Genomic DNA, 17,878 nt, shown 5'->3' with positions numbered 1-17,878 from the left:
TGGTACAGGCCCTGGCCTTGCTTCTGCCTTTGCCAAATGCCTTAGCTTTCCTTAGCCCCGTGCTGCCCAGGGAACATGAGCAGGCTGATCACTGGCCCAGCTGTTGAGAATCATTTTGAGGATGAAAACAATTAAGTTGGGCAAGAAGCCCACCCCCAAATCCTGTCCCCTGCTTTGCACCCTCAGCCCATTTTTTTTCCCTTTCTGAGTCACCTTTTCTTTCCATCCATAGACCAACTGAGAACACTGGCCAACAATGCACTGGTTCCAAAGGCACCAGCTCAGTCCTGTGGATTTGAAGATTCTGGAGTGCTGGGGAAGGGGTAACTGGACTCTGAAGCATTTCTCCCTTGGGAGGTTGGGCCAGCTTCAGCCAAAGCCCTGGCCATCTGTGCAAGGAACAACACTGCCGAACAGCATGCTTTCCTGGAGCTGTCCTCCCTGCTCTGTGTACAGACTCTTGGGACTATGGCAACAGATGTGGAAACTGAGGCATGGCTAAGGAAGGCCATGAGCCACCTGGTCATCCACCCCAGCAGCGCCTCAGAGCCTGAGTGGACTCAGGCTCTGGAGTCCAGTGAGCTCAGCACTGCATCTGAAGGAATTTGTTGGACAGCTTGAGCCCTCCCTGCAAGGCAGGATCTACTGAAGAAGAATCTGGAACTAGAGAGGCCCTGGGCTCTGCACTCCAGTGGGGGAGCTGGGGAGGGAATGACAGGACATCTTTGGTCACTTCTGCTTCCTGTGCTCCCCACCATTCCTGAATTCTTCCGAACAGTGTCTGTAACCCCAGCCCTGTTTACCCACTGGTGTACCCCAGGGTCTAGAGCCATCCAGGGCACACAGCGGCTTCTCAGAAAATATATCTTGACTGAGGGTGGATGTTGCCCATTTATGGCGGCATCCTGAAGCTCTAGAGCCCTCTCTGTTTCTTTTCCAGAAAGGCCCAGGGGTGGGGGTGGGGGACTTGGGAAGTGAATGCAGTGTATCTCCATGTTCTCAGCCTCACTCCAACCCTCCCTGCCTGCCTCTGCCCCACCCACAGTGCCAACCCACCACCTTGCCACCCCATCACCATGGCTTCCCTCCCCTTGTTGATCCTTTCTTCATGTTAACAAGCTCATATTCTACCTCACCTTGGTTATTTGCCTCATGTATCAAAGTCTTAAGCTAAAGGAATAAATCTCTAAGATGACTGATTTCCAGCATCATAAAGGAGAAGAAGGCCTGCATTGGGAGGGGGTAACAGTGGGGACTTCTGAAGACACAGAAAATGCCTATGAGACCTAGAGCCCCAGCTCCCCAACCAGTCCCACCCAGAACTTCCCATGCTATCTGTATGACACTGGGAGGAAGTGACGCACAGGTTTCCCTGTGAGGCTCATGCTGAGTGTGAAAGCTGATGACAAGGGTTGCAGTGGGAGCTGAACAAAAGCAGCCCAGAAGTGAGTTTCTTCTCAGCATATCACCTTACTGCAGCGATTCCAGGAGTCAGTGAGGGAGGGTGGCCCCGCCCACCTCCGCAGCTGCCTGGGTGTGGCCTGGGGAGTGGGGCAGGCTGGGCCCTGAGACAGATGATTTCAATTTAAGGCAGTATTTGGGGAGAATTCTGTTCCACTCGATCATTTTTCTTCGCGCCCCCACCCCCACCCCCCAAACTTGATTCCATCAGTGGTGGATGAGAAAGGTCTGTTTCCATAGCAACGCCACTGTGAAATAGGGAAAAATCAGCAACACAGAGCAGGCTGTTTTCATTTGCAAGCAGGCACTTGGGTGGGTAAAGAAGTGAAGGCCCAGTTAACACAGAGCAGGTTCTGAGCCCCAGATTTCCTAGTGGTTGACCATGTGGGACCCCAGAAAAAGCTTGGTACGTGTGGGGGCACCAAAGATTGCATCCAGGGAAACACACCTGTTCATTGCCTGGTTTCCATTAAACCAGCCTGATTTCTTTGGGCTCTAGGCCTGCTGTCCTGTGTTTATTTTCATGGCTGATGTTACCCAACCAGACTGATGAGTCTGGATATTTCTCCTTTTCTTATGTTGTTTCCTGTTTAGCTGACTGTGCTCAATATTTCTGTGCATATTCATTTCCCATCTGATGCTGCCAAAGAGGACTAGGGTTGTTTTCTTATCTTCCAAGCCCATGGCCTAGACATTGTTCCTAATCAAAGGGATCAATCCAAAGGGAGGGAATCTTTGGGAGAAATGAAGGGTTTCAGCTTAACCTCTACACCCGTTTGGAAGAAGCTGCATTTCTTGGGAGAAATTGTTGGCTGGACTTGGTGTCCCAGCCCCAGGCCAGAATGAAATGTTCAGCAAAGGTGTTTCTAGGAGGCTTGCTGCTTTGCAGATTTTCAAGTCTGGGCTTGAGGATTTGGGATAAAAGTGACCTTCACACCTTTCTGAGGTTCTCATCCTGCTGATTTCCTTGGAGATCCATATACCAGCCTAGCTCTGGGCCTGGCCAGAACTAATGGTCCTGGGTCTGGAACTATCCCCAATATAATCTTCTCCAGGGTTTTGCCCTTCACTGAGAACTCCACTGGGCCTTTTAAAGTAGATTAAATCCGTATGTTTCTGATTCATTTACACTTAACTCATCAAAATGTTCCCTTTTTTATGAGTGATTTGTTGTCTTAAGATGCCTTTGCAGTCTTGTTTGTAAGTGTTTCTTTTTCCCTTAGAAATAAGATACCATGTATTCTCAAAGCAAGAGTATAGAGGACTGTGGTGGTAGAAATGTAACTTCAGATCTGAATTTTGTTTTGGTTCACAGAGGAAATAAAATGTTTCAGCAAAGCTGTTTGGCTTAAGTGTCAAAAGACTTCTCGTTTTGCTCTGGGCATGGAATTTAGGGAAGATATCCATATCCTTCCTCCTAGGTTGGAAATTCATGTGGGTGCTGTCTTTGAGTAGCAATGTAATCTTGGGAAAATCACTTAATCTCTTTTCTCTTCAAATCTGTCATCTGTAAAATGGGGATGATATTACTCCCTACCTCACCGGACTGTTGTAGTAATAATGTATTTGAACCTGCCATAAAAACATGAGTCATACAGAATTAGCTGCAATTCCTTTAAACAGTTCTAAGCTCATGCATTTCTCTATCCTTTCCTTCATATGCCATCTCTCGTTCACTTCACTCCAATTAATCCTTCAAACGTCAGTTCAAACATCATCTATTCTAAATCCTTCCCTACCCTCCAGCCTTGACCACCCAAGAACAGTCCATCAGTTTCTTCTTAGTGTCCCTGAAACATTGTATACATGTCTCTGTGGTCAGGCTCATTGCTTATATAATCTGTCTTCCTCTTTATGAAACTGACATCTTATTGAGGGCAAGGATAGTAATGCTCATTCTTGGTATTTGCAAAGCCCAGGATAGAGTCTTCCTCACAGAAAAGTGCTAAATAATAGTTTAAAATAAGGAAACAAAGACAGAAAAAGGCTTGTTCAAGTCCTATTTCTTTATTGATCTTTTGTATGGTTACCTTACCAATTATTAAAAGTGGGATATTAAAATGTTCTACTATTATTATAAAGCTGGCTGTTTCTCACTTGAATTCTGTTAATGTTGGCTTCTTATATTTTGGAGCTCTGACTCCGGGTGCATATAAGTTTATATTTATCATATCTTTTTGGTGAATCGACACCTTTATCAACATATATTGCCCTTCCTTATCTCTTATAGCCTTTTTTTATTTAAAGTATGTTCTGTATAGCATTTGTATAGCTACCTTAGCTCTCTTTTGTTTACTATTTGCCTGTTATATCTTTTTCCATCCCTTACTTTCAATCTACTTGTGTCCTTAGATCTAAAAATGTTTATTTATTTTTGACAGAGACAGAGAGAGAGAGAGAGACAGAGAGACAGAGAGAGAGAGAGAGAGAGAGAGAATATGAGCGTGGGAAGGTCAGGAAGAGGGAGACACAGAATCTAAAGCAGGCTCCAGGTTCTGAGATGTCAGCACAGAGTCTGATGTGAGGCTCGAATTCACGGACCTTGAGATCATGACCTGAGCTGAAGTTGGATGCTTAACCGACTGAGCCACCCAGGCACCCCTTCTTGTGTCCTTAGATCTAAAATGATCTTCTGGTAGGCAGCATAAAGTTGGTTCCTGCTTTTTTTTTTTTTTCCTAATTTTGCCAATCTATGCTTTTTGATTGGGAAATTTAAACCATTTACACCTTTTTAAAGTGATTGGTAGTAGGGAAGAACTTACTTATGCCATTTTGTTATTTGTTTTCTGTATGTATTACAGATTTTTTTAGTCCCTCACTTCCCATATCACTGTCTTTCTTTGCCTTTAGTTGATTTTTTTGTAGTGACATGTTTTGATTACCTTCTCATTTCCTTTTGTATATATTCTATAGGTATTTTCTTTGTGGTTACCATAAGGATTACATTTAACCATCCTAAAATTATAACAACCTATTTTGAATTGATACCAATTTATCTTTAATTATATAAAAAAAACTGTAGTCCTTTATAACTCCATCCCCCCCCAACTTAATGTTACTGACGTCCTAAATTACATGTTTATATATGTGTACCCATTAAAATAGATTTATAATTATTTTTATGCATTTGTCTTTAAATCTTATCAAAATAAGAAGTAAAGTTATACAATAAAATTTTAGTAATACTGGCTTTTATATTTGTCCACATATTTACCTTTACCAGACATTTTTATCTTCATAGGGCTTTGAGTTACTTTATATTGTCCTTACATTTCAACCTGAAGGACTCTGCATTTTTGTAGGGCACAGCTAGTGGTAATGAATTCCTTATTTTTGCTTATCTGGGAATGTGCTAGTTTCTTGTTCATTTTTTGAAGGACAGTGTTGCTGGGTATAGAATTCTCACTTGGCAATATGTCTTGTCCTTTAGCACTTTACATATGTGCATCTCATTGCCCTCTGTCTTCCAAGGTTTCTGATGGAAAATTGGCTGATAGTCTGATTGAGGATCCTTTGTACATGATGAATCATTTTTCTCTTGCTCTTTTCAAGATTCTCTCTTTTTCTTTCAACAGTTTGATTACAATGTGTCTCATGTGGGTCTGTTGGGCTTTATCTTCTTTGGAATTCATTGAATTTCTTGAATTTGTAGATTCACGCTTTTCTTAAATTTGAGAAATTTTTAGCCATTACTTGAAATAAGCTCTCTGACCCTTCCTCTCTTCTACCCCTGGGACTTCTTATGGAAGTCTTATGCATAAGTAGTCTGCTAATCCGCTTAATGGTGTTCCATGCATCCATTAGACTCTGTTCCCTTTTCCTTATTCTTTTTTTTTTCTTTCTGTTCCTCAGACTCAATAATTACAAATGTCCTATCTTCAAGTTCATTGATTCTTCTTGCTGTTCAATTCTGTTGTTGAACCCCTCCAGTTAATTTTTTTAACTGTATTTTTGAGCTCCAGAATTTCTGTTTGGGTCTTTTATGTAATTTCTATCTCTATGTTAATATTCCCATTTTGTTCATATATTGTTTTTCTGATTTCCCTTAATTCTTTGTGTTTTCCTTTAACTCTTTGGAAACATTTAAGACACTTATTTTCTCATGGTTACAAAAACAAATTGGTGGTTACCAGAGGCAAGGGCCAGGGATAGGTGAAGGTGGTCAAAACTACAAACTTCTGGTTGTAAAATAAATAAGTCCTGGGTATGTAATGCACAACATGGTGACTGTATTGAATATTTGGAAGTTGTTAAAAGAGTTAATCTTAAAATTTATCATCATAAGAAAAAGAAATGTAACTATATGTGGTGATGAATGTTAACTACACTTATTGTGGTGGTCATTTTGTAATATATATGAATATTGAATCCTTATGTTGTACACCTGAAACTAATATAATATTATATGCCAATTACATCATAAAATAAAATAAAATAAAATAAAATAAAACACCGTGGCACACACATTATTAAAATTTGAGAAATTCTGCATTCCAAAACACAAGTGGTCCCAAGAATCAGATAAGGGATGTGGACCTATATTAAAAGCAGTTGTCTTTAAGTCCTGTCAAAAATAAAAAGTGGAGTTGTGTACTTTGAACCATGTACTTTGTTCCTTTATACTTTTCTGTATTTTCAATACTTTCTATGCAGTATATATATATTATTTTTATAATTATAAAAATATCTTAATAAAATATTTATCATAGATATTGCAGGACATTTATCTACCCGTATCATTTTAATGGTTAATTTATTGCATACACTTGAAAGAAATAAAATACAGTTCTCTAAAAATTATACTATAGATTAGGCTTTTCACCAACAGAAACTTTCTTCCACTTTAATTATTCCAAATAAGGATGGGTTACTGCATAAGAATTTCTTTCCCCCAGTCATTTATTTCCTTTAAGAAATAACCTGAAAGCACCTTGCTTGTTTTAGAGGGATTTCATATATCAGGTGACAATGCTTTTCAACCTTTTTTTTTGGCAAGACAGAAGAGAATGAACAGGTACTTCCAGGGGCCTCAGGGCATAATCCCTGGCTGCTTGGTTCTCCATTATAACCTAGATGCCCAATTTAGGACCTAGCAAGAGTGAGTAAATGAGTGCAAGAGTGAGTAAATGAGTGCAAAAGTGAATACGTGAATAACTAATGTGCTTTATGGAGCAGTGTCCAAAAACAATCCTGCTTGAAATTCTTTAAGGATGAAATAAACTCTTCATAGACACACGTACCTTATTTGCACATCTCTCTGAGAGTGAATTGGTAACTCCTAGAACCATTAATGTTCTCAATAGTCAACCTACAGGAAAAAAAATAGTTGTTTTAAAGTCTTTGTCTTGTATTCAATGTTGTATTCTTTGGGGATAATTTCTGCCATTTAATTTTCTTCCTTTGAATGGACCATATTTTACTGCTTCTTTGTGTGCTTATAATTTTATTTTGTTGAAAATTGAGCATTTGAAAGAAAAACTACCTCTTCCAATTTTGCAGACTGGCTCTGTGCTGAGGAAGTTTTTACATAATTAGTCAGGCATGTTCTGAGCCCCTGGATCAGCTCAGAGAGAAAACCTAAAGCCTTCTGAGGTCCATGCATCTTACCTAGGCCTGTGTGTGGCCTACCTCACATACACAGCTACTTATAAATGTCTTAACTGCAGAGTAGGCAGCTCTAAAAGGACTCATTTCCCTGAAAGGAGAGTCTGAGACAGGGTCATTAAGGCAGATAACTTATTTGGGATAATGATTCCAAGGTGCATAATGAGGGATAAGCAAGAGTGATAAACAGAAGAAGAAAAAAGCCAATATAAGAATGTTGGGTCAATGCTGCTGCTGTGTACATTAGGGGTTCAATTCTCTTAGACTTCCCAAGAAGCATACAGAATCATCCACCTCCAGGAATTGCCCACAGCAAGTCTGGGAAGCCAGAGTATTTAGTAATTGTAAATGTTGCCCCTGGGGCACTAACTTCTCCAGCAACTCCTCCTCTGGGCTGCATATCCCGGGTCCAGGGGGGCTCCTGTTTATCTCTGCGGTGGTACCCAGCGGGTAAGGCAGCCGTGGACTCTGCCATTGGTCAACAGTTGTGTGAGATGGCTAAAGTGGTGCTCAAGACAAGTGGGGATGCTCATGTGGTTTGGGCAGGGTCAAAGGTGTTCACAGTATGGCAGTCATGCTACAGCCTCATCAGTATGTGTGTGTGTGTTGTTGTAGCAAATAAAACTCAACAGTGTAACTGCAGAATCTCATCTCTTCTCTTCCTTGTTTCTCTTTCCTTTTTCTCCTTTATCTTTGTTAAATTCCGTTTACTTTTTAATTAAAATAACCTAATAATAGAGAAGTGAATCCCATGCTTTTCTAAGCCACTGATGTCCACATGTTGTGCCCTTGTTTTCCTAGTATCCATGTGGCTGGTAATCAGAGATGTAGATCTCAATCCCAGAGGGAAGTCCTTAGCATATTCTTGGGCTCTTCAAGAATACATACATAACTTTCTGTATGTTAAGGAAGCTGGGGATCAGGGGTCCTCCAATAGCTATGGGTCTTGCTGGTGACTTTGGACTGATTTGCATTAACTTCTGTATGGGAAATGCAATACAAAGGAGGTGCCCAGCAACACTGCACGTGATGTGCGGCCATTCATTATGACTCTTTTCCCTTAGGATTTCTTTTGGCTGAACAGCAAGCTCTCTGGACTTTGCAACTAGAGAACATCACTAACATAACATAAATGCTGGGCAGCTGCTGGGAGCTGGAGATAGCTCATGATGAACAGCTGTGTGAGGTTTGACCTTTGGGGAAAAGCAACACCAAATCCCACCACCATAGGCTGGTTACCACTTGGATTTAGTGCAAATGAGGCATAATGACAATTAAACAGATCTGTTTAGAGGGGAACAAAGTTAAAGAGGCATTTCATTTGGAGTCAGGAGAGGGGTAAAGGAGAGAAGTTTTATGGATGATAAGCAGAGAGAAGATTTCCTAAAACTGAGCAATGTGTGAACTATTATGAGTCATTAGCTCTATGAGAGTAGGAACTTTCACTTTTCCTTATGTGATTCTGTAGTATTGAAGTAATCCACCCTGCTAGAACACACACACACACACACACACACCTGGTGCTGTGCAAGTGTGGCTAGGTGGAAAAGAAGTGTTGAGAGGAAAGGCTCTGTTCTTAATACAACTGGAGACATTGAGTCAGAGAGTTCAAGAGGCTTGCTGGAGTTGGATATTTAGAGGTAAACAATCAGGCTAAGATGTTCAGGGAAAGGCTGTCAGGACTTGGGCTTTAAATCTTGGGAGAAGATATTTTGGGTTTTAAGATCACTTGAAATTCTCTAAAAACTGCTCACATCACCATAATAACCAATCCATGTGAAAACATAAATCATTAAAGGTTGGAAAGGCAAACATATTTGTGTGCCTGTAGACAGTTGCAAATAAATTTTGGTTGCCGTCCTTAAGCAATGCCAGCTGTGGGTCTGCTTCCTCAAACCAAGATGGACTCCATGAGAAAGGAAAGAAAAAGATACCCGCCGCCCAAGACTCTAAGTGTTTCTGAGGTAAGGCAACCAGATTCTATTATTTTCCACCTCAAATCACTATCATAATTTGGGGCTTATAGTAGTGGCGTAATAAATGTTCATTTGACTAATGTATCGATAGCCCCAAATTGACTTAGGTTATGCAAATTAAAGTTATGTTTAATCTTTCTACCGAATTCACAAGTTCATTGTGTTTAGAAATAGTTTTTAAAAGAAGTTGACCAAATACCTTTAAACAGCAAACATGCATGCTTTATGGCTCGACTTAATAATGGAAAGTTCTGGTGAGCCCTGGTGTCAGATCTGAGTTCCTGGCTCCATTGTTTTCTAGTTGTTTGACTGTTAGGAAATTGTTTAACCTCTTGAAAGCTTAGTTTTTTCAATTATGAAATTTTAGACATTAAATGAGATAATATTAATAGAATACTTAGCCCAGTATTTGCAGAGAGAGAACAATGTTAATTGTATAATAATAATAATAATAATAATAATAAATATCTTCCTTTTCCTTCTCCTCCACATCATCTAGAACAGAGGCAGGTAAACTATGGCCTACTTCCAGTTTTTGTAAATAAAGTTTTATTGGAATACAGCTATGTCCTTTTGTTTACATATTCCCTATGGCAACTTTCACATTATGGGGCAGAGCTGAGTCATTGTGACAGAGATTGTATGGCTGTCAAAGTCTAAAATATTTAGTATTTGTCACTTTGCAGAAAGAGTTTGGTGTCCCTGTTCTAGAAGCAAGAAAGTCCAGGGAGGTGTTTATACATTTCTTGAGCTTAAATTACCAGGAAATCATAGCTTTGATGGGAAGAAACTAGATGAATGATCCCATAAGGCAAAAGAATATTATGTTTCCTCATAGATTTCTGATATATATTTAAGGGATAGAGATGAACAAATACTAAGGGAGAAAAGTGGAATCTTGAATACTTTACCTGAACATTTTACCCAAAGAGAATGAACAGAGGTAGAACCTTTGGCTTAAAGCAAAATCCACAGAGGCAAGTAGAGAAAGCCTAATGAGTTAGGGGCTGAATATTTCCATGGGCATTGAATGTGTCTTAAGTTATTTTAGTAAGATAGAAATTTCTGTTTCTGAGTCCAGAGATACAATATGGAGAAGGTCATGGAGCATACACAGCATGGAAGTTATCTGCATACAGTAACAGGTATGGCATTTGTTCCTAGTAATTATCTTTTTGCCTTTAATTCTGTGAGGTAACACAGAGTACCGTGGTGTTCCCTATCTTCAAAAATGTCTTTTCAGACTCATGGCAGAGGAAACAGTTTTAAAACTCACATGGAAGAAAATAATGACTAAAGTTGGAAAGTTAGCAATAAATTGGCAAGAGAATTTTAAAAGGCCAAAATCAGCACCCCAAAAATTAGGTAGAAATTTCTCTTGGAAGATAAGTTGAGAGACAGAAGAAATAGAAGGGGTCCAGGGTAGGGGTCCAGGGTAGGGGTCTCTCCAAACGAGAGTTCAGTGTAGGAAGGACAACAAGGATAGGGGTCAGAGTTTGCATCAAGAAACTGGTCGGCCTCCATCTGTCAGCACCGTCCTTTGCCAGGGCTGGGGAGCCACATAGGACTGGAGCAAGGATCCCACCATCCTTTGATAAGAGGGCATGTCTCATGGCTCAAGAAGCTATCTTGGAGGACCTTCTTGTTTCCCTCTGATCATCTAGAAAAAAATGACAGACGACCATTGATACCCTGAAATTTTGCTAAATGCTTTTCAAAATACCCCACATATGCCCATTAAAAAAAACGTTTTTTAACTCTTATTCATTTTTGAGAGGCAGAGTACAAGTGAAGGTGGGGCAGAGAGAGGGGGAGACACAGAATCCGAAGCAGGACCCAGGCTCTGAGCTGTCAGTACAGAGCCCAGCAGGGGGCTTGAGCCCACGAATCATGAGATCATGCATGACTTGAGCCAAAGTCAGATGCTTAACTGACTGAGCCATCCAGGTGCCCCTACAGATGCCCATTTTTAAGGGCTAAGTGTGTGAATTCTTAGAGAGCAGGGGCCTGCACTGCAGGATTGGAAATGGTGTAGAAAGAAAAGTTTCCAACGTCTGTACTGGGGCCGAGAGGTGGTGTGAGGTACACATTGGCTCCAGCTCTTCTCCAAAACTAAGACTTCCGTGAGGCACACCCTGTGGGCACATGGAAGTTGTTAAGAAGTCAGTAAGAAATTTATATCCATAAGTTCTCTAGTATTTATCTTTTGTCTCTGAGATTGTTCTACAATGTATAATAATGACCATGCAAATCCTTGAGAACAGTGCCAGCAGAACAGGTGCACAGTGCATGGTAGCTATAATTTTAATTATTGAAAGCAAACTAAAAACTTTGGTTTTTACTGTTTAATAAAGAAATTCTCTTTGTTTATTTATAACAAACAAACAAAAGGCTCTTAGTTTGAAAAGTCAGAGTAGTGTTCAGATTCTCATCCCTGGAAAACCCTTATCCTAATCACCCCTCTTCCCTCATTCAGTGATGAGCTCCTTATGTGGCAATTTGTAGAAACAGCCACTTCCCAGGACCACTCATGCGTTAAACATGCACTACTCCAATCTGCTTTTTGTTCCTAATTCTTGAATGAATGTCCTAAACTTCCCCATGTGATAATTTCCTCCACCAGCATTTTCTCTCCCAGAAATACTATGTTTGCTTTTTTGTACATTTGCAGGATAAAAGAAATGTAAACATTTAAATAATAACGTATTTTTAAAGGCATAATGGGGTTAGTTTAGGTAAAACAAGCCATCTCACATCATCTACAGAAGAAATATAATAAGTTTTGGAGTTCATTGGGGAACCAGAGAATATTCAATTTTATGAGAGTATTAAGTTTTTATTGAATTACGTCTTTATTCAAGGCACTTTGGTTCATCTACTGAAATGGGAAGTTTAACTCAGTGATCTTTGGGCTAGTAAAATTTAAGCCACGATGAGAATCTTTTGATGAATCAGTTCTTTTAACAAAGATTCTGTTGGGCCAGCTATTGGGTGGTGGCCATTGATTTCTACAAACAGCCAAATTAAGCATGCCCGGTGCCCTGACATGGCCCAAATGCAGTGGAATAGATGGATGGTGAAAGAAGATGCAGGAACACCAGGCTCTAGTTATGGTTTTGCCCCTAATAGTGGAAGCTCCCAAACTTTTCTGGACTTCAGTTTTATCATCTGCTAAAATAAGGTATAAGACTATTGGTGATTCCAAAATGCTGATCTGATGTCAAGCTAGTTACTTAAAACTCCCCAGGGGAGATTGTTTAAAAAAAAAAAAAAAAAGCACATTTCTTCGCCTAAATCTGGAAAAAACTTAACTGTCCATCAGTAGGAGACTGGTTAAATAAGTTATGGTCTATCCAACCATAAGTGCCCTTTAAAAAGCATGAAGTAGATCTCCATGTGCTGATATAGAAAGATTGCTAAGTAATATCATATAGTGAAAAAAAATAAAAAAATAAAAAACAAAGTGCAGAACAATGTGTATAGTAAAATTCCTCTTGTGTAAGTAAACATGCATATATGGGACATAGACTTGTTTGTGGTTTTTGTTACTGAAGGATATATAAGAAACTGCTTAATGTTTATCTTTATAAACTGCAACAGCTCTACATATTTAAAGTATTACTACTAATAAAGATAATGTTATCAGTTAAGGGCTGATTGCCCTTGTCTGTTCTGATGTCTTGTTTCTTTTGTGACCTTCAATATTGATACATTGTTATAATAAGGAGGTAACTTGAATGAGCAGAAAGTGGATCTGAGTTTAAATCATACACTAATCAAGTGATCTTGTGCAAGTAACTTCACTTCTCTGGATCTTAGTGTTCTCACCTTTTAAATAGGATAGTAGGACTAGCTATAAAATTTGGTGGTTCTATTTTAACTTGCACATAGTGTTTACAATGTACCTAAGGAGACACAGACATGCAGAAATACACCAAAACAGAAAAAGGAGTAAAGAACATATACTAACTCTCACCAAATACTTTTTAAAAATATTGAAAATTATTTTTCAGTTTTGGGAGGAGGGGAGGGTCAGAAAGAGAGGGAGTACCCAGAATCCAAAGAAGGCTCCAGGCTCTGAGCTGTTGGCACAGAGCCCAAGGCAGGGCTTGAACCCACAAACTGCAAGATCATGACCAGAACCAGAGTTGGACGCTTAACTGGCTGAGCCACCCAGACACCCCAACAAATACTTCGAAGCACTCTCTTCACTAGTACACATCTATGGGGAACAGAGGAAGAAATAACCTGTCCTTGGAATGTTTTCTAATTTGGTATGAAAGAGAAAACATATCTGCATGAAAAAACTGGAAAATAATATGAGGTGACATATGAACAACCTGGATTTCTTTCATTGTTATGCAGCTCATGTTAAAATATTACTCACCTGAAATTCAAGAAAACCATACTCAGCAGTAAAAGTAAAACCCAAGTCCCTTGGCCACATTTATACTGATCTGTAAAATAAAGGGTTAGACAGATGATCACTGAGTTCCTTGGCAGTGATAAAATTCCATGATTCTACAATCTCTGAGAGCAGATCCAAACTGAAGAATTTATTTTCCCCTGACACCAGATTCCTCCCTATTCAGTAAAGTCTCCATTTACAATTTAGGACTTTGATAACCCTGTATAACTCCTGTGCACAAAATTCCCCAAACACAGAGCCAAAGGGAAGGTGCTACATAAGTCAGCCCCATTGTTTCTCTTGGCTCCACCCTGTCTGGGCAATGCAGTTGGACAGGGAACTTAGCTGGGGGCAACCAGGTGGCTGTCTGGCCTGCCTCCTCACAAAGGCCCCAGTGAGCATGCAGACCAGAACATCACAGGGGCTCTGAGCAGGTCAGACTTGACGCCTAACTTGACCCCATCGGCAGCCAGAGTCTGATAAAGACATGATTGAACTGAGGATTTCTTCCTGACAGTTTAACGAATGGCTATAATTAGGGGGCCTGCACTGAGGGTATGGAGATACATAGACTTCATTGTAGGGAGGCTAAGTGCTAGAAAGGTCAAGGCCAAAATATGGTATGAAAGAAGCTCAAAGTTTTCCAATATGAGGGAGAAGTGAATTTGTGAGGAAATGGGTTTACTAAGCATGACCAAATGTACCCATTTCCTGTCAGTTCCTGGCCCCAAATTGTCATCAATGGTGAATCTTTGTAGTGGAGCTTTGACCCTTAAGTTGTGTCTTCCGAGACTAGCTCTATAAAGGTGGAGCAGAGAAGATGCACTTTCTAGCTTGAGAAGTTATAATTGGGAGATCCCAGGAAGAAATGGAATTTATTTTCTTCTTCTGAAACAAATTAGGAGTGAACGATGAAGGAGTGAATAAATAATAATGACGATGACAACAATAACCAAAACATGCCTGTAGATTTTTAATGTTAAACTTAATCAATATTTGTCATGTCTGTTTATGCTTTATTGTCAAAATGATGATTAATGAAAGTGGCTTTAAGCCTAAAACACTTTCTGAGGCTTTTTAGGCCTTTTTCTTAGAAATAAGAAGTCATAGTGTGCCAGCCATAGTAGGATCCAACTTACAATGATCAGAAATACAGTGAGTAATGGCAATAATGTCCTCATAAAGGAAAACAACAACTCACAATTTGGACAGAAACCTGGGGAGTCAGTGAAACTCCCAACTATGTAGGGGTTAGAGGCTGGACTTGAAGATACACTTACCTGGTCTCAGCACTGGTAAATTCATTTCTCGGTGAAGCTGGTAAAGCAGACATCTTGAAGGATATTAATCAAAGAATTACATAATCCCAGTGTTGGCAGGGATTGTGTAGGCCACAGAGTCCAGAGCTTGCACTGTGTCTCCAATGTTCCTGCCAAGTAGCTGACCTTCCGTTGTAAGGATTCTGGTGACCGGATGCTCTACCAATGTACCGCCTATTCCAGTTTGGGCAGCCACAAGTTCAAAAAAACTCTTCCCAATATTGAGTTAAATCTGTATCTCTCCACCTCTCACTGATTGGTCCCATTGTGCCCCTTGGGGTAGCATAGAATATGGCTAAATCCTTGCTATGTAGTAACCAGGCCTAGCTGCATGATTGGTGGGGCCTGTGCGAGATGAAAACATGGGGCCCCTTTTTACCAATTATTAAGAATTTCAAGATGGTAGCAGCAGAGCATTAAGGTAAGCCCAGGCCCTTCTAGGTGCAGACCTCTGTAGCTTCTCAGGTAACCACACTTTACAGAAGTATTTCTGAGGGGCTGTACTTGGTAGGATACAAACAAGAAAGAACTTTATTTTTCCTCCTCTTTGTGTTAAATTCTTTTTTAAAAATGTTTATTTATTTATTTTGGGAGAGACAGAGATAGCACAAGTGGGGGAGGGGCAGAGAGAGAGGGAGACAGAGAATCCCAAGTATGGTCTACACAATCAGCACAGAGCCCGACATGGGGCTCAAACCCACGAAATCGTGAGATCACAACCTGAGCCGAAACCAGGAGTCAGACATGTCAGACACTTAACCGACTGAGCCACCCAGGTGCCCCATGTGTTAAATTGCTTGATTCCTTCTTCATTTCTGAAGATCCCATAGAATGTTCTGGTCATTTTCTGATGTTAAAAAGTCCAGTGTAATCTTTTACCAAACTCTCCCTTACCCTGTCAAGGCCTGCTTGGGGCTGTGAAGCCTACAGAGACCTGCTTCTCCTCTTTGTCTTACTCCCCCCCCCCCCCCCCCCCCCCCCCCACTGGCCTACTCACCCTTCCTGCTCTTCCTGGCTCCTTCAGGGAGAAAGGTGGTAGGGATAAGAGGCCTCCTTACTTGATGGGTGCAGATGTGACCTGGCATAAGCATCCTGGATGTATGCACACAGTGCAATGAAGAGAGCATAAGAGGATTGGAGAAAGCTGAAAGTAACATCTAAGCTGAGCCCCGATGGGTGGGTAGAAGTTATCCAAATAAAAAAAGGGCCTGTAAGGAGATAGATGTGGGGAATCATCTAGCAGAGGGGATAAATTGTGCAAAAGCTGAGCTTTTGGAGAAATGCAGGTCCTGTATGCACTGCAGGGAAAGAAGGGCTGGAGTGCTCATGGCCTGGGGGAGGCTGAGTGAGGGGGTTCATGGCAGTGAACAGTGAGGGTGGAGAGTAAGTAGGAAAAATTCATGAGAAGCCTCCAAAAGCCCTGTGAGTATATGGGAACAGGAAGCCACTGAAGGGTTTCAAAAGGGTTTTGAAATGAGATTTAAGATTTAGTAAAAGCACTCTGGCTTTGAGTGACTGATTGACCCAAGACCAGAGTCAGAGAGACCAGAAGGAGATTAGCTAGATAAGGGGACAGTAGTCTGAGTGGGTGCAGTAATCAGCATATGATTCAGTGTCTTTGTGAATTTCAGTTCTCCCTCCAGGAAAGGAAAGGGATTTTGTGAGTGTCCATTGTGAGCTGGACACTTCACTCATATCATTCACTTATGTGCCTATAGAAAGTGTGTGTGAGCGGTCTGGCTGTACTCATCTTATTTGTAGGTAACTGAGGTTCTGTCAACCTTGGTGGCTGGCCTCCAGTCATGGAGGAGTAAATAAATGGCAAAGCCCAGGTCTGTGTGACCCCCGTTCTTCCTCTCTTTATGGTAAAACGTCACATGCAATCTGGTGAACCATCAGTCCCTATCAGCTTTGGGTCTCTGGCAAACCTACAGAAAACAAACCTCTGCTATTTTTTGTGTCACATGATAAACACACACAGAGCAGGAAGCTGCTATTCCTCTGGGACACAACTGCTCCCCTGCAGAGTGCTGGGCACACACAGGCCACCCAGGGCCAGTTCTCTTTCATCTCCGGCCCCAGACCCCCAGGTCCTGCAGCCGCCCCAAGTCCTGCAGGCTTCCAGGTGAGCCGAACCTTCACATATCACTCTGGTTAGATATTTGTTCAGTTATTCTTTTCTACACTCAGTTGTGTTTTATGTTCAACTTGAATCTGGGTTCAAAGTATTTCACGAGGTGGTCTTGGATAATAAACTAAAGAGATCAAGAAAAGCAGGGACATTCAAAACAAATTGGGCCTCAAATCATATAATTTTATGTCATGGTTAAGTCTACAAATACATTCTTGTGTTGCCTTTCCTCTCTGCTTGGGGTCATCATAATACCTCCTTGTTTTTTTAAGTGAGTTTCTGGATATTTATCCCTAAGACCTGTGCCTTTGAGTTTTGATGCCGTATTTCCCCTGACCCTCCTAGAATCCTCTCTTCCCAGGCTATGACATTTTCCACATCTTCTCATTTCCGTTAGTCCATGGCTGTCCCTCTCCGTAAAGGTGTCCCCATCCCTCCACCATCCCCTGACTCCCGGAAAGAAAGATACTTCTCAGAGCACAATTTCAGTCCAAACTTCGGGAATCCACAGAGTTTGTGATGGATAGTGGTGTGGGTAATTTGGGTTCTGTACAGCACAATGAGAATTCTCATCAATTTAGTCCTCATGAGAAGATGGCATTCTGCCCCTCGTCAACACCAGTGGCAAACAAACAATACCAACAAACCCTCTACTTGAGTTCTGTTGGGAAAAGGGAAATTAAAAGGAGAAGGCCATAAGGAACATTTTAATCCTCAAAATTGAAGTATTTAGCACCTGGAAGTACAGCCATTCCTTATGTTGCCGGGTTCCTTGGGCTAGTTCTACAAGATCTCAATGTTGAGATAGTTGTTAGGAGTTGTTAGGGTAGTCATTTGGACGTATGACAAAAGAAGATTTTATACAATAGTCTGGGCAAGTTCTAGGCAAGAGGAGAAATCTGCTTTAAACCCAAAGGAATAAATTTCTAATGGTAGAAAATTTAGGTACCATGCTAGCAGTGGGTGAAAAATTTTGGGC

The sequence above is a fragment of the Panthera uncia genome, chromosome D1 (assembly GCF_023721935.1).
Source record: "Panthera uncia isolate 11264 chromosome D1, Puncia_PCG_1.0, whole genome shotgun sequence".
NCBI lineage: Eukaryota > Metazoa > Chordata > Mammalia > Carnivora > Felidae > Panthera > Panthera uncia.
Note: the sequence above shows the minus strand (reverse complement) of the source record.